Source organism: Fringilla coelebs, assembly GCF_963513975.1.
Source record: "Fringilla coelebs genome assembly, chromosome: 1".
NCBI classification, from domain to species: domain Eukaryota; kingdom Metazoa; phylum Chordata; class Aves; order Passeriformes; family Fringillidae; genus Fringilla; species Fringilla coelebs.
The window spans coordinates 123,989,313-124,006,001 of record NC_140028.1 but is presented as its reverse complement, the minus strand read 5'-3'; positions in this window follow the sequence as shown (position 1 = coordinate 124,006,001).

Genomic DNA, 16,689 nt, shown 5'->3' with positions numbered 1-16,689 from the left:
ATATATTTTATGATTTCTGCATGTGTTGAAGAAGAAAAATTACCAAAACATTTTACAAATTAAAAAATAATGAGAATAACAGCCTGTCCATTGGTGATAACATTTTTGGAAACTCTTAGATGACACTGAAATGTAACACTTCTCTTTTAAGGAAATTTAGGGCAGGCAAGGTGGAATTTTTTTACGACACATAGACACTGAAGTGCACTGGACTTTGGTATCTACATATTTTGTAAAGTGTTGCCCTAAGGAGTGAAAGTCCTATTGATTTTCAGTGAGCCAGTCACTTAAATGCTTTTGAAAATTTTACCCTCAGGTTAAAATTCTGAAACTCCTACTCAGTGTTAAACAGGCAAAGTCCCATCAGCATGCCCCAGTTGCAAATAAAACAGAAACTGAGTAAAGGTTTTGAAGTCTGACTTGTTTCTTTATGTGTAATTTACTGAACTCTTAATATATCACTATGTTTCAGTAAACTGCTTTGTGTTTCTAATTATGTGGTCTGAAATGATTACAGTGTATTTAAAAAATGCACACTCTACTACAAACCAGCAAAAAAAATCTGGCACAGAGTCAGGATTTCCAAGGCAAACACTTGCCAAACCTGTTGTTAGATCCAAAGTCATAATTTAAAAACAAGCCTACAAGGTATCTGGAAGAAGATCCCTCTTTCCTTCCTTCTGCTCCATCTCCCACTCCCTTTACAAGGAAATCACTTTATGTTATCAAAACACAACACTTACTGACATTTGTCTCCTGGTAGGAAACTTGTCCCTGCTACGTTCAGATTTTAGTTTTGACTAGTGCACATTCTTGGTTAAAGAAAAAAGTTACCTTCACCAAGAATGATAGTGTCCAAATTCTTCAATCAGATAAACATGCACAACTCCCTGCTGAAATTAAGGAAAGTCCTGAGGGCAAAACCTGGCCCCAAATTAGAATTTTAATAATTGTAATACTGTATAATCCTTTCCCTGCCAAGAGACAAAAATGGCCCATCCTGCACAAAAAATTCACAGGTTTACCACACACTCAGTATCGGGGTTTCACCCATGAACCGCAATATAGTCGATCAAAGTCTACAGAGCTTATTTTATTAAAATTAATCTGTCCGATATGATGGTGCATTTGTACAGTACTGAGAATCTTATTTGCAGATGTGGGATCTGCTACAATCCAGCAAATGTTTTCACATTATCACCCCAGACACAGTTTTAAACACTGGGAAGAAACATTAGTTAAAATGAAAATCTGTCTCTTTCTTAAAGGACCTATCTTGATGTGTTGGTTTTAGCTCCTGGTTACTGAGAGTATTTCCTTCCTATCAGAAATTAGTTTTACCTATTTTTTTTTAGTTTCACCTAATTTTTTTAGTCCCAAACTGTTTCATGCAATAAATGAATGAATCAGTCTGAATGAAATTAAGACACAGGACTAAGTATCATCTGACTACACAGAGACTACTGCCCATTTCAGACTTCTTTTCTGGCAATTTTCATTACCTTGAATTCACATGTAAAAGGAAAATATAACATGAAGAGTTGATTGAGATCTCAGTGGAATGCTCTAGAATCTCTTTTGAAATTGCATTTTTACTGAACTAAAGCTTAATAAAACTTACTTTGACTACAAAACCTTAAGTAATAGAGTGGAAAAATGCACACTGAGAGTTAAGTTTCCAAAATTCTAGGGCTAAATGCCTAATAGATTTCAGGCATTTTTACAGTGAAAACATTTTGTTGTTGCAGTCATGCCACTCACAAATATAACACATAGAAACACATGCGCAGTCTTTTTGGTGAAGAGTGTGAAAAATGTTATTGACATGAAGTTGAGAGGTGGGAATGAATATTCAGTACATTCCACCCATTCTCCAGGTTCTATGTAAAATTTAATATCAAAACACTTCAGGGAAGAACAAGAATGGCAATTCTTTGCAGCCATAAATGTCAAGATTTCAAAATCTTTTCTTCAGTCCAAGTCAGAAAAAAAATCTTCACATTCTGAGTCTCCTTACAGAAGAAAATTCAGAGAAAGAAGAAAATGTAGCCAGATGTTACTATTTTTATTTTTTCTTTGATTAATCTTGACTTTTAATAGTGGCAGTTCACCAGCAATAGGATAATCCCTGCCTTATGTTTTAAAGGATTATCTATCTCATCTTATCTAAGCTTAGGAGTCACTTTAGTATGCCTTCATGGTAACAAATAATTATTAACAGTACTTGCTTCACAGAGTTTTAAGCAAAGCAGTCCTCTGGCCTGAAGTGCAGTGGGATTTCAGTTTTCATCTAATGCTCTATATATCTGTATGGTCACAACAGATCAGCCCTTTGAATTAAAATGTAGTTAAAGTTATATGGTTACACAGCCACTTAACAATGTCAGCAGAGATAATCAGATTATTTTAAAATTACTACTTCTTTGAAGAATAAACTTTGTCCATCCTGCTCAAAACTGGCCATAACAGTAGCTCTTGTCACAGTCACACCTCACATCACTGTCCAGGAGCTAAACAGGCCCAACAACAAATGCATGTTACACAATATTCAAAACCTTGACTCTATTTATGCCTGTAACCTTCAGGCAACTAAGACATTCTTTTTCCAATGCAAAGCATGGTTGTTGTGACCAACATTTATTTGGGGACTTTGGTCTTTAGTCTTTGGGATGGCAAACTGGTTTAGATGACTTATAAACAGTATTCAAGAAAGGAAATGTCTGAACATTCTGTTTGTTCACTTGGTCTTTCTGCAGTTCTTCAGAGCTTTTCAAAGGGTTGCTTTTCCACAATGTATGCTAGCATGGAAACATTAGACAAATAAAGCTTTCATAACTGTCAACATCTGAGTTTGTTTTTCAGGAGGAATATCTCCAATAAATTTTCACTCTGAAGAAAACCAGAGTAGTGTCCTTCCTTCTTGGAGTTTTCATCTAAACGTAGCTCTCATCTCACATATTCATGCCTGCCTGATTAGAACAACAAAACACTTTTTACTGCAAATGGAAAATCCTGCAGGTGGAAATTCCTGGCCTGATTCTTCCCCGATGTTAACCAGACTGGCCACTGTAAATCTTGGAGATGCCCATTTACTTTGTAGGGCTGGATGTATCAAGCTGCCTTGGTATAAACCGCCAGTAAGAGATGGTGTTTTGTTTAATTTTAGGTTTTTCTCATTACATGTTACCTTTGCTACCTCTTAGGAGGGTAGGGTCATGAAATCTTGTCTTCCAGCCTCCCTTCAGAGTTTTGCCTCACAGATGCTCATTTCCACGCACCTCTTGCACAGCTGAATGGAATTAGCGCTCCGTGCCGACTCCCTCCTTCTCTTTTTCCATTGCAAACTCTGACAAGCTGTTGGAGCATGAGAGGTGTGATAACAACTGCCTGGCATTCCCGTGTCTGTCCACCTGGTTCCTCTGTGGGAAGCACATTTAGCAACCAAAAGAGGAGACAGATACACTCTGGGAGCATATCTCTCCAGAGATTTTTTTTCACAACTGAATTTTCAAGGAAGGAAAAGCATTTGAAGTACCTATAAAAGCTGCATACTTGCACCATGTTGGAAAGAGCCAGTAGATTAGGCAGGTCCCAGGAGGCAATTTGGGGACATATTCTATAAATCTGATATTCTGAGGAGATTTTACAAGTTCCTGTGATTCCATGAAAGGATCTGTTGCTATAGAGTTCCTTACAACAGTGAAGAAACATAGTTATGATGGCTTTCTTACTTTATGCAAATCACATAAAGGAAAACTAGTTAAAAATTACTTCTATATGTAAGGAAATTATAGCTTAAGTTTCATATTTTATAGGTGTAGAGGATGCCAATAAATGTTATAGCTCAAATGCCTACCTGAACTTTGAGGCTTTGCCCTCTCTAGCTGATATAAAGTTTCATGACTGCTTCTTACTTGAACTTTACCCAATTTACATATGTAGCCTCTTACAAACTGTGCACAGAATAGATGCCTTTTGCTCTTTCTAACAAATAATATAGGGATCTGAAAAGAGGATCTCTTCTGCAGAATAAACTCTTTTGTTCTGGTCAACCCAATCCATCATTCTTGTAGACATAGTATCAGTATAAGGTCTGTTAAGAAAAGAACTAAAACTGAAGTGCTGGAGTGAATTTATTCATTAATTACTTTCTCTGTTGTAAAGTGAGGAAAGTTGTTATTTTATTACAATTCATTTAATCAACAAGTATAAACAAAACTAAAATGATATGATGGTTACTAAGGACAGAGGAATGCATGGCCATGGAATTCATTTTATTGTACATTCTAGAAAACACTTTCCAAAAAAACTGTTTAAGTTAGATAATTTGTTTTCTAAACTGTCACAAGGAAGAGCCATCCATGCTTTTTGCTTCAGCATGAGGGATCCTTGCCAAAGTCAATGGATATCCTACAATCATGTCTCAGGGAGTTGTGTTTAGAGCCTCCATGCAGTAAAACACTCACCAAGGGAGTAGCTGGTCAAGTTCTGATGATCTGTGTTCTGAGGTTCTGAGTGTACACTTTAAAATAACCCAAAACACCTTTCCAATAGGTGGCACATGAGATTTCATAGTCTAAAACGTAAATACAGCAATGATATGTCACCATCAGCCCAGAAAGCTCTTAAGTAACAAGTTTGGACTTAAAGGCCAATCTGAACTTTAACTGTCTATATGCAGTCATCAGATTGGTCTTTTTACTAGCTTTGGCTCAATTAGCGTTACATTCACATTTCCATGTTAAAAAGAAACATTCATCGTATTTATGAATAGCATGGTTATAAAATTTTTGATTTATCCAGCTTGTTTAAATAGTTTACATCTTTTCATTGTTTCCATTACTTTATGTTTATTACTAGTGTCAGCACACTTGTGCTAATTATGTGATGGCAGTCTTTCCCAAGTACTCATTCCAAACATGTGAGGGAGGGCTTTATGCATTCTTCCTGTTAGAAGTGTAGGCTGTTTTGAGGTCATTAGTGAATGTATCGTATCCTTCCCCCCAATATGGATTGCTTCCTATAGGAATTCAACACTGAGGCTCCAATTTCAACCTCATGCCACATGCAGTAATGTCACTATAAAAAAAAAAAAATCTGGACTGTCCTTGAAAAAGAAGTTTGAGAATCCTCCCATTCCCATTTGGTCCTTTTTGTATCACTAACAGTTCTTTATTTTGATACAATAGGTAATGTAGCAGTGACTTAATACCACATCACCACATCAGACTTATCACACTTTGTGAAGCTACAATACCTGAAAGAACTAGAAAATATCTTAATTATCCCACACAGAAAGATTAAAGGAAGGAAGAAAGTCCCAGGAATACAGAGGGTGCTTAATGTAATCATATTTCAGAATTACTCTTGGCTAGGGGTGTTGCAGAGGATTGAAGTCAGTCATTGTTTGCCTTATTACCTTATTACCGTGTGAGGAGCACGGTAATAAGTGTGCTCTCCAAATCTAGCCTTCAGCTTTGTGGCACACATAATCTTTGCATGGTAAAAGTTCAGACTGTATCCTGAACCTTAATTGGTTTGGGCTCCAGCATCAAAAGATGGCGGTGTACTTGAAAACATCTCATTAATCTAATCTCATGATTTTGGGGCCATTACAATGCATTTTATGTCTAGGATTTGCTTCTCTACTGTCAGGCATGTGGGGATCTCTGAATATTCTCAAGACCTAACTCTCCCATAATTCACACCACAAACCCTTAAACTAATACCGAGGCGTTATTTAGATGAGTGCCAGGAGGTGGAAAAACTCTCACTACTCTCAGAAACGTTGATTATACTCAGTGGCTTTGTGTGGGCCAAGCTTTTGTTCAGGCAGCCTGCCTGGCCCACACCCAGGCAAAATCAATCATAGTAATGGTTCATCAGCTAGTACTGGGAGGTTGGTTTTCTTTGTAACAGTGTAAATTATTTAAAACCAAGCTGTGAGTGGGCTATGTACGAAAGTAGAGATGGAAAAATTGTGGGACATGTGGCTTAGGGTGCCCATATGTGCAGTCAAACCCACTTTTCAGTTTGTAGTCTAGACATGGCCTTATGGCTTGGATTTGGCAATCCTGAACCTCACAGAGATGAAAGTAGGATTTAATACCCTAAGGCAGATAGATTGGAATGTGGAGAAAACCTAATAATGCAGGTTACTTTAATGTCTGCAGTATGACTGTGGTCAATCCCTCTCTTTTAAATGGGGAGGGGGAATTTCATGTCATCAAAATTTGGCAGGTACAATTCAAGACAAACAGTTTGAATCTCTAGTGAGTGTGGTTTGGAAACGAAATGCAAGTTTCTAATAAATTTCTGTAAATTTTCTTTCTGAATGTTCAGCTAAACACAGCTTCTCTCTTGGAGGCAGCTGTAATAATAAAATATTTTACATTTATAAAGTGCTTTTTATCCTGAAAAGTCCCAAAGGACTTCGAAAACTGCATTCAATCGAAATCACCTAAATATGACTAAACTGCATGGGGAGCAACAACCAGACATGGAGGCACAACACACACCTTGGGCTACAGAAGTTTTGGCCATGAACACTAGACTAAAACTCTACCACTACTGAATGAATACTACACTTTTTATTTACATGAAATGGCCAGAACCCTGGATTTTTCAAAATACTCAGCTGTTTGTAAATTTTACTGGTCCACTAAGTACCTGGAAAGGTAGAAGGAGTGAAATTATTTGGTTGGGATTGGAACAGTAAAAGTCTGCGTGTCTTTAATGGAGTGTTAGGTTTTCCTTGACAGATATACCTGGATACCAGTTCCTATGTTTTGCATGCTGCTGAGACAGTTGTCAGGTACAAAGCCTTAGTGAGGCTGCAGAAAAGCAAAAGTCCTTTCCTACTGGAGAGTGAACTGAATGTTACCAGCATTCATTTGCCTGATTGGTATGCTTTGCTAAAAATAAAAAATACTAAACAAAGCAGTAACTTTGAAAGAAAATAAGTACTTCATGCAAGCAGCTAATACAAGTAATAATATTGAGTGGATGTATAAATTAAAATCACAGGCTTTCTCATGAGAGTGGAATTAAAATGGAGGATGTAGTAAGTGCTCTTTCTGTTGGCTCGCAGAACTGTCATGTAGCATTGTATTTTGGCATCAAGTATGTTGGAAGATCCAAAAATGTTCAACACAAGTCAGGACTGAAATGTGTGCTTTTTTAGAAGCAGGAACTCTCACACAGTTCAACTGCAATTGTGCATAAGTAAGGCAGGATCTAGCTTGCTGAAGAGTAGCTTGAAATGCTGAAATGCTGTTAGTTAAGACTGGAAAAGTAAAGGATTCGCTACATGGCATCAGAAATACTAAATCAAATTGAAACTGCTCTTTTGTGTAGTGAGGCAAAAGTCTCGAGAAGCTAAAAAATGTATTTCACCCAATGAAACAGATTTTTGGTTTCTGTACTCCATGCTAGCTTACTCCTGCCAAAGGGCTTGTCCTCATCCAAGCATTTAATGGAAATTATCAATAGAACACTTAGGGACGAAACACAACTCATATGGTACAGACAATAAATATGTATATAAAACATTTCAAAATATAAATTTTCTTCCCTTTCAAAAAGTAAATAATAATCTACATACTTTCTTTTTGCTTTTTTTTTTTTAACAAGTTTTTGGAAGAATTCTCTTAAAATTGGACCAGCTTCATTTTAAAAGAAAGTAATTATTACAATTGATGTTGCTTTTTGGGACCTATTATTCATGAAAACTTTTTTTTAGCTTTCCACACATGGTCTACTGGCCAAGTTGTGTATGTTGTTCTATGTCACAAACTGTAAATTCTCTAATACTATAGCTTTGTTTCAGGGATAAACTGTTCAGAAAAACAGAAGAGAAGTATTCTTTTTCTAAGCGTACAGAATGCAAATTTTTCTTGTTTCTGATTTTGTGTTTGTAGGAGAAACACAAAAAATGGAAAATTGATTTTGGATGAAGTCTTTAAAAGAGCCAAAGAAAATCAGCTGTCCACTTTAGTTGGTTCACAAGGATGGTTTATTTTCTATCATCTGGAGATTTATCTGAAAAAGACAGTCATTAAAGTAAAGAATTGTTTTTCATTACAGCCCAAAAATATGAGACTATGAAAGCCACAAAAATATATGTAAATTATTAATTCTAAAGGCTACAGATATGGCAAAATACTTGAGGAATGCACATAAAAAATATTCAAATGTTATTTCTTAAATGGAAGAATAAACAGAACATAAATAAAATTTTATTTCATTTCTCAAGGCTTATTTAAGATTGAAGGGCAAGGGGATATTACCCACTGATTTTATACAATACATCCAGGTTCTTTTGTACTGAACTTCATTACCTGTATTGACTAATGCACATGTTTCAGAAAGACACTGAAATGTGAAGGAAAATTTCTTCAGAGATGTGGAATCTATCCCTTCTGCTAAGCTGGACCTTCTCTCTTGTTATTAAGAATATATATCTTATCTGTAGCCTGAAAGTTTGGGATTTCATTTTTTGACCACAAAGACTTCTCAACTATAATGCTACCTAGAACTTTCCCCTGGAAAGGTACAAGCACACTCAGAGATCTCCAAGTCTCCTTTTATTTCTCTCATTTATCACTGTTCAGTCTCTCAGACAACACCAAGCTACTCAGCTGAACACAAAGGAGTTATTTTTGTCTCTAAGAATATGGTATGAGGCATGCTATACACAGAGTACAAAACATCAAGGCAATCATGACAAAAACCTAATATAAGAACAGTGCTGTCAAATTCTGAGCAGTGTAAGAGTGAAGAATACCTTAATAAAAATAGTTCTATCTGTCTTGATCTTTTACAAGCTTTGCTTCATCATGCAGATAGGTACTTCTAGAAAATGAATTTGTTGAGGTGGACGCCCCTTGCCTCTGTTTTTTGGGGTTTTTTAAAAGATCATATAACAAGAACTGGGCCTGTTTCACGCTGGTTGCTAATTTTTTACCGGATGCTGGTAATTTGTACCTCTGCACAGTCCAATTTTGCATTCTCTCTAGAATCATGCAGTATAAATTCCAGATTCATTAGACTGATCTCACTGAACTGTACTGGTTTATGAATAAGTTCTGCAGACATTGTCTTAGATTCTAAAGCTGTGCACAAATTGGGAAGTTGGTGCTTTCATGGACATGAAATAAATGCCTCCCTAGAACTTGTGGGATGAAGGTTGGTGTCATTTGATGTGAACTGGGAGCAAGGTTACTTGTTCAGGCAAACACTGTGGTTTCAGACCAAAATTTCCATCCCCTAGAGGTATATTTCTATATTTCTTCTGTGTTTCATCAGGCAAACACATGAATCTGCAGAAGGCCTTAGCAATTATACTGATGCCCCACATACCGGTGGAGTGTGACAGCTCAGGAGCATACCAAGGAATAAAGGCAGTGAAGGCTGAATTTTAAACCACATAAGGGGACATGTAATTGCTCCTCATGCTTCATAAGTGCTATAGAAAACACTGGGAAGTAAAAACCCTGGAAATTCTACTAATAAACAAGGATTTAACACAAAGATTGGGAACTAATTAGAAAATCTGAGATAGAATATAGTGAATAAAAGGATGGAGGATACTATTAAATAGGGTGCCAATTAGCTGCACATCATCACTAAGCATTTTATACCAAATTATGAGCTCTACCTCAACCATTTCACAGAAATCTTATGATTTCTTAAAGCCAAAAGAAGCCTGAATTCTTGGGCTTTTTCTTTTTTTCTTCCCCCTTGTGTTTTTTTTGTTTTTTTTTTCCTTTTTGTGTAACTGTTATTACTTGTCATTCTGGGCCAGTTCTCTACATAGGAGGTCACTCTCCACAAATCATGCTGCTTGAGAAGTGGCTAAAAGATGGATGAGGACAAGGCACAGAGCTGCGCTGGGGGAGTGTCTCTTGGGAGGACTGCACAGAGCAGGGCCAGAGAGAGGCCATGGAACAGTGAATCCACTTCCTGAACCATGACAGCTCCAGAACCTACCTCCTCATCCAAAGCAGATGCTGGAGCATACACCAGGAAAAGAAATGTTGATGTTCTTCAAAGCTAATTAAATCAATCACAACCATGAGTGTGGGATCTATGTGGTGTGGAGTCAATCTCTTTTTATCCATACTTATGTATCTACTGTCCATCAAAGAAATTACCATTGGCAAGAGTTTGGTTTAGCTGACATATACATAATGAAGGACGCACTACAGGAACCATAGATTCTATTTTTATTTTCTATTTGGTTTTTCCTGACTTACTGTTTGGCTAGTAGGGAATTTAAAATGATACGGTGTTCTTTCATAAACACAGCCAGATTACACTCAAATACATACCTACAGCTCCATTCAGTAAAAACCCTTCAATTCTCGTCTTGTGGTTTTCTGTGAAATTTTTTCAGTCTGTCACATTTCCTTTCTCTATTGTTACTACAGACTCCATGGGGCACCATAAGTGAAGATTCAAGAGAATGCTCTATTGTAAGATCTTCCTTTTGTGCTGGCTTTTGTCCTGGCAGGAGATAAACCATCTTCTTCACTCTGTCTGGGACACAGATGGGTATGGGCAACATTCTTCCACTACTGAGTCATTATTTAAAAGGATCTATTTTTCCACTTTTTAGTGGCCGCCCTTTTTCAAAATTTTGTCACTGAGTAGACTGTTGAGTATTTTATATTTATATAAGCTTGGTCTTTTCCTAAACCAGCTTGAATTGATTAATTTAGTGTCAATATTCTCCAAACCATGCAGAATTTCTTCGGTTGTAATAAAATACGGACACTTTAGGTCTTCCTGACTCCATTGCTTGTTGAAAGATGAAAATGGGGAAAATGTAATGCAGCAATAAAGAGCACTGTTTATCATGGGTTTTTTTTTCCAGTTCTGGCAGTAAACTGTAAAATTTGTCCTTGAGCATTCAAGTGTCAAAAAATGTTTGTGAATTTCAAGAATCTGTTGTTTGTATTTGTGAAATATGAATACAACTGTTCTTTCCTTCAGGTGGGTCCCAAAGCCTATGTTGTGGGCCATCCATAAGGTGGATCAATGTACTTAAAACAAATGTTTATATTTGCAAATACATATTTTTGTACTATAGAATTTGGTTTTGCTCAAGTATCTTACAGTTTCATAGCCATATTCAATCTCATGCTAATGGTAAGAAGCAGTATTCTGATGAAAATCCTTCACAAGCATGGCCCCTAAGTAACTCATCCTATCAGACCTTTGTGTTTAAAGCATTGATTGTAACAAAGTTCAAATGCTGATGATACCCACTGCAGCATTTAATCACTGAAATTTTAGTTTGGGATTCTGCAGTATTTATCATGCTTTTATTCACATCACAAAGCAATCTCAAAGCATAGAAACAAGGTAGCTTCTAGATAAGTTTGATCTAGAAGATATGCTCCAAAAGCACACCTAATGTTCTCCAGCCACAGATCCAGGCTCTATATCTGTCTGTCTATCTATCTATCTATCTATCTATCTATCTATCTATCTATCTATCTATCTATCTATCTATCTATCTATCCCAGAAATACCTTCCTGAAATGTGTGATGTGGCTGTTAAGTTCTCAGCACTAACTCATGCCGGAAATGCATTCCCATGAGCCTGCACTGCTCACTAAAGCAGACATCATTCACAGGGCTCACCTCAACCTACCTGCAGAGCAGAGATTACCAAAATGGGCTTTGCCAATCTGACTGGAAATTTCCAGCCCATCTAGCCAAGTGAACTACAAAATGGAAACACAACTGGGGCAGGCTCTTCTATGCTTGAGGATTCATTGCATGTTCTCAAGATATGTAATATATTAGCTAGGTAAAAATCCCTGGATCAAAACTTTTCTCTTCAGTCAGAGTCCAGAGCAATTAATTTCTAGAATATGTTCCCCCCCCCCCCCGCCCCTTGGTGTCATAGGACAAATGTTTTGAGATGTCCTTAGAAGCAGAGTATTCTACTGAAATTTTTTATCAGCAAAAAAAGAATTTTGAAGAATTTTGAAGACAGCATTATTCACAATGCATATGCATTTGCCTGAAAAATGCATTTTGTCTGCTATGTTTATATTTCTCATGAAGTATGCAAAGAGAGAGAGTGTCTTTTTTAATACTAAAAAAAAAAAATGGAGACAGAATTGCATCTGTGTATAATTATAGCTGATGTGCTGAAAATTTGCAGATCTATTGTGAGCTCATCCTCAGCAAAACCTCACACAATCACCCCTTTTTGTGCCAACAAATGAGTTAAATGGCCTGGACTTTTCCACATTGCAGTAGTGTTGGGAAATATTATCAACACCACTGTATTTCTAAAGAGGTATCATACTTTTTTTATGCTGGTTTCTTAGTTAAATTTGCCTGTAAATTTGTAAGCACGTGCAACCATATAGTACTTTCCCATTATATGATACATTAAAGAATCTTAAAATACACAAGTTGTATATGCAAAACAAAGTAACCACAAATTCTTACTATTCAGAAAGCAGCAGTATTCCTGTAAAGGGAGGACATAATTTACTGAAATTACTTTTATTAGGCAAGCACAATTTTGACTTTTATGAGTAAGTAAGATAAGTAACATGGATTTCTTAAGTTATTTTAACAACAAGCTGAACTATTTAAGTTTTAGGACTATTTCACTTTTAGGATTAATAATGCTTAACAGATTGAGCCTTGCATTTACCTAAAGCTCTAAATTTAATTTTAAGAATGTAAGAAAGGTTTTACTGGGTCAGACCAATGGTCTATCCAGCCAAGTTTTCTGTCTTCAGCAGAAAACTTGGCTGGAAATAGGAAAAGTTATTCAGAGAGTAACAAACCCAGCTGTTCTCAGAGGTCCATTCCTCTTTCTCTGTCCATGACACACCACTGTTGTGTCAGGGCTGTCAGAGGTACATCCTCACCCCACTGTGATATTGTCCATCTATTTGTCTAATTCCTTTTGGAACCTCTTCATGTCCTGAAATCCCATGTGACAGCAAATGCCAGAAGTCCACTACTTTGTGTTTAAATAAATGTTTTTAAAAATTTGTTGTAGGCTGATACTCTATTATTTTCAAGTTTTCATATTATCAGATAGAATGAAAAGAAATTTTGCTTCTGCCTTATCCAGAATTTTCATGACATTGTCACTTCTCTTCCCCACCTTCTCCTTTCACTACTGAAGACTGCCAATCTTTTTTGTCTCTCCACATAATGTATTGCTGAATTCCATATTATTTTGTTCCCCTTAGAGTACATGTTTTACACAGAATGCCAAGACATTTTTTTAATTTTTTGAGAGCTTCTCATCAACTTTGTGATTCAACTGCTATACTGGCAAAAAGAAAACTGAAGCTTTTCATATTATCAATCTGATAGTTGCTTTTCTAGAAAGATGGGCAACTTTTCCCTATTATTTATGCACAGAGGTCCAAAAATTACTTCTGGAGAATACAGTTTGACTTTCCTCCTTACTGATTTCCAACAACTATTTTATATGTAATGCTATCCATTAACTTAAGATTTAATATTTAAACAGTACCTCATTTTTGCTATGGCAGGCTAATATATTTAGCTGTTCTTCAGTAATACTAACACTTTCCTCCAGTGTGCTATTTGCTTATTCCTTTAGTGCATTTATCTATATCTACAGCTCTTTTAATTATGTTAGGCTCTCCTGGAATGTCTTTAAAGTGTTGCTCAAAGACTCTGAATCATGTATATTCGTTGCCTTCTCTGACACTCAGTATTTCTTCTGCTCTAGCAACTTCGACCGAATACTTTTCACCATCATTTGAGGGGTGTTTTTTTCCACCTCATCTGCTACAGAGTTAATTTTGCATTAGTAACAGGTATTATGTACAAGCACAGAAGCTTATGGCCACAGGTAGCGATCTTTTTTTCCTCTCAGGAGAAAAATACAAGCTTTGTGCTGACTGTTAGACATTTATAGAACACAAAGGCCTCATTCATTCTCATTTCAGGGTCATCTCTGTGTGATCTTCTTTGAACAACTTGCAGATAAGCATCAAGAAGTCCTCATGAATAACAATAACTAAACTGTCACGGCAGTAATAGTATGATTGAAGAGAGCATCCTTTAAATGCAACACGTAGTAAGGAATGTGGAGAAAACTTCCATGCCTTACAGTTGAGATAAAATGCCAAATGCCATTTTTAATACAACGGGGCACTGGAATATTGATTGGAATCAAGTCTTGAACAAATGGCTTATTTAACCAAGAAGAGAGGGGGGTGGTGTTTTGGAAAAAGCAGAGCAGGGTGTGGGAAGCTTGAAGAATACACTATCTTTCTCTGGCTCCTTTATTCCTCTGTGGGAGGCCACTTTATAGGATTCAAGGAAATGCCCCGATGGTGCTGCTGAGTTTCATATGAGCACATTGACAGGATGCACAGTTTGGCACAATTGCCTATTTCTAATCTGAATTACAAATAGCAGTGGTGGCAAAGGTCCAGACTGACCTATATTGGTGGAATAATTCAAGTAATTATTCAGGAAACTGCAATGCGAACACATTTAGTTGTTTATTTTCCTGTGAGCTTCAAAATGCTGCAAGAATCTCATGGTATGCTACACAATTGTGAGTTCCATACTGCTTACATAGATTAATAATATGGTGAGGCATTTCATGAGACTGAGACAAGAAGATACATACAAGGTTCTAAGGAGTGATAAACTGGGTTTCTTTAATTCCTGGATAAGTTTCATAGAAGCAGGACACATGTGAAAATTGGATGGTAAAGATTCCCATGCCCAGATCAAGTAGGAATGTCATGTATACTAATTAAGCAAACAGAAACAAGAAAATAACTTCTATGTATTTTTGAGGTGCATACAAGGCACAATAAGACAGGTTTCCAGTCTCAGTGCCAGATAAGCCTAGTCAAAAAAGATAATTGATTGGTTTTATGCACCATTGCACAGTGTCTAAAGGCATTCATAATCTATGGTTGATTGCATTTTGAATATTGCCAAAATGAACACAATCCCCTCACTGTTGGACAAGATCACAATATTTATATTGACAATTAAGAACTTTGAATAATACATGGTCCCATCATCTTTTCTATAAAATTAAGGATCTTTTATGTCTGAAATCAAAACCAGTCCAAATAGTTAGGATTCTGGCAGCATTTTTTAATTACAATTGCTTATTTATATAAGTTGTTCCTTTGTCATATAAATATGAAAATATATTCTCACAATATGGACTTGGATTCAATTACATTTCCAGTTTTTCTTAAATGTTCTTATACTAAGCTGCCTGCCCTTACAAAATGAGATATAAAGGAAGTTCTTAGTTTGTGAAACTGAGAGAAAAAAACAATGTTCCCATTTAAAAATTCTGTCTCAAAAGTTAGTGTTAAATACAGAGACATCTTTCAAGAAGAGTGATCACATTCACTTTGCCATAGCACAACCTGAGGGAAGAGTACATTCTCTCTCTGAAAAATGTCCTGCTTCACAGTCAAAATTTGGAATAAAAAGCTATTTAAACATTTCTGACAGAACATGGGAACCATCACTATAACCTGTGAATGTCCCAGTCAAGCAAGAATGCTGAATCCCTTACAATACCAATTGTCAGGCACTTCAAAGCATTATTCTCAGGCTCAAAGCTCACTGTATGCATTCAAGTATTTTAAAAGTTTTTAAAACTATTTTATTAAAATATCTTTCAATCCACTTCCTTTTTTCTGCCTTCTAATTGCAGAGAGCTCTACTATTTGGTCATCAAGATGAGAGTCAGTAGATCTTAATTTTGTTTCCGTCATTACTATTTTGTGCTTTGAACTTCACTCTGATAAAAATAAATTCTTTATTAAGCTTCAGGATTTATTGATGGAAATACCTTTTCACAGAGACCAATGAGACTAATTTTGGTTGCTGGCTCCCAAGAAAAGCTCTAAGTGATCTAGATATCCTAGAACAAATCTGAGACCTAAAACCAAACCAAAGCTGTGAGTGGAATAGGTTCACCATTGCAGAATATCCAGTGAACAAGCAGTTACATTTTGCTCAGGGAAGCCTTGAACTGAAATTCCTGCCACAAACCTGACAGAGGAGCAATTGGGGTCCTCTATACTCTTGGGACTTGAGGCATAAATTGCCTTCTCAGAGGAAAGTACACACAGAAGAACTGATGGAACTGACATGTTGTGCTGATGCTGGAGAGCTTCTGAGATAAGGGGAATCTCACTGGGAATTGGTGCCTCTACCCAAAAATTACCTCTGAATGTTCTCATTCTGTACAGGCAGAGGAAGAGGGTGCTGGAGTGCTTTGGGCACCTAGCAGATGTCAGAGCTGCAAATTGCACTTTCTGTTGGGTAGCTCAGTGTACAATCTGCATTGCATACTGATGTAAATTAATTACCTTCTGGACAGCTAATTTTTCCAGCATGGCAAGTTCACTCAAAATTATGGATTTCTTAAGTGAAACAGTTTTCATAAGTCAGGCACAGCAATACTAAGTTTTATAACTCTTATATTTCCCTTCTATAAAAGTTTTCTGCTTGTGAATATTGAATAAAGTTGTCACACAATTATGTTTCATAATGGGATATTAAATCAGGGACACTTATTTCTGGTAGGTTTTATCTTATATTTTATCTCTATTACTTTATTTTTTCTTTCTTCTTGTCCACTGTTTCTCCAATATCCTTGTGTTACAAAATGACGTGGGCTAT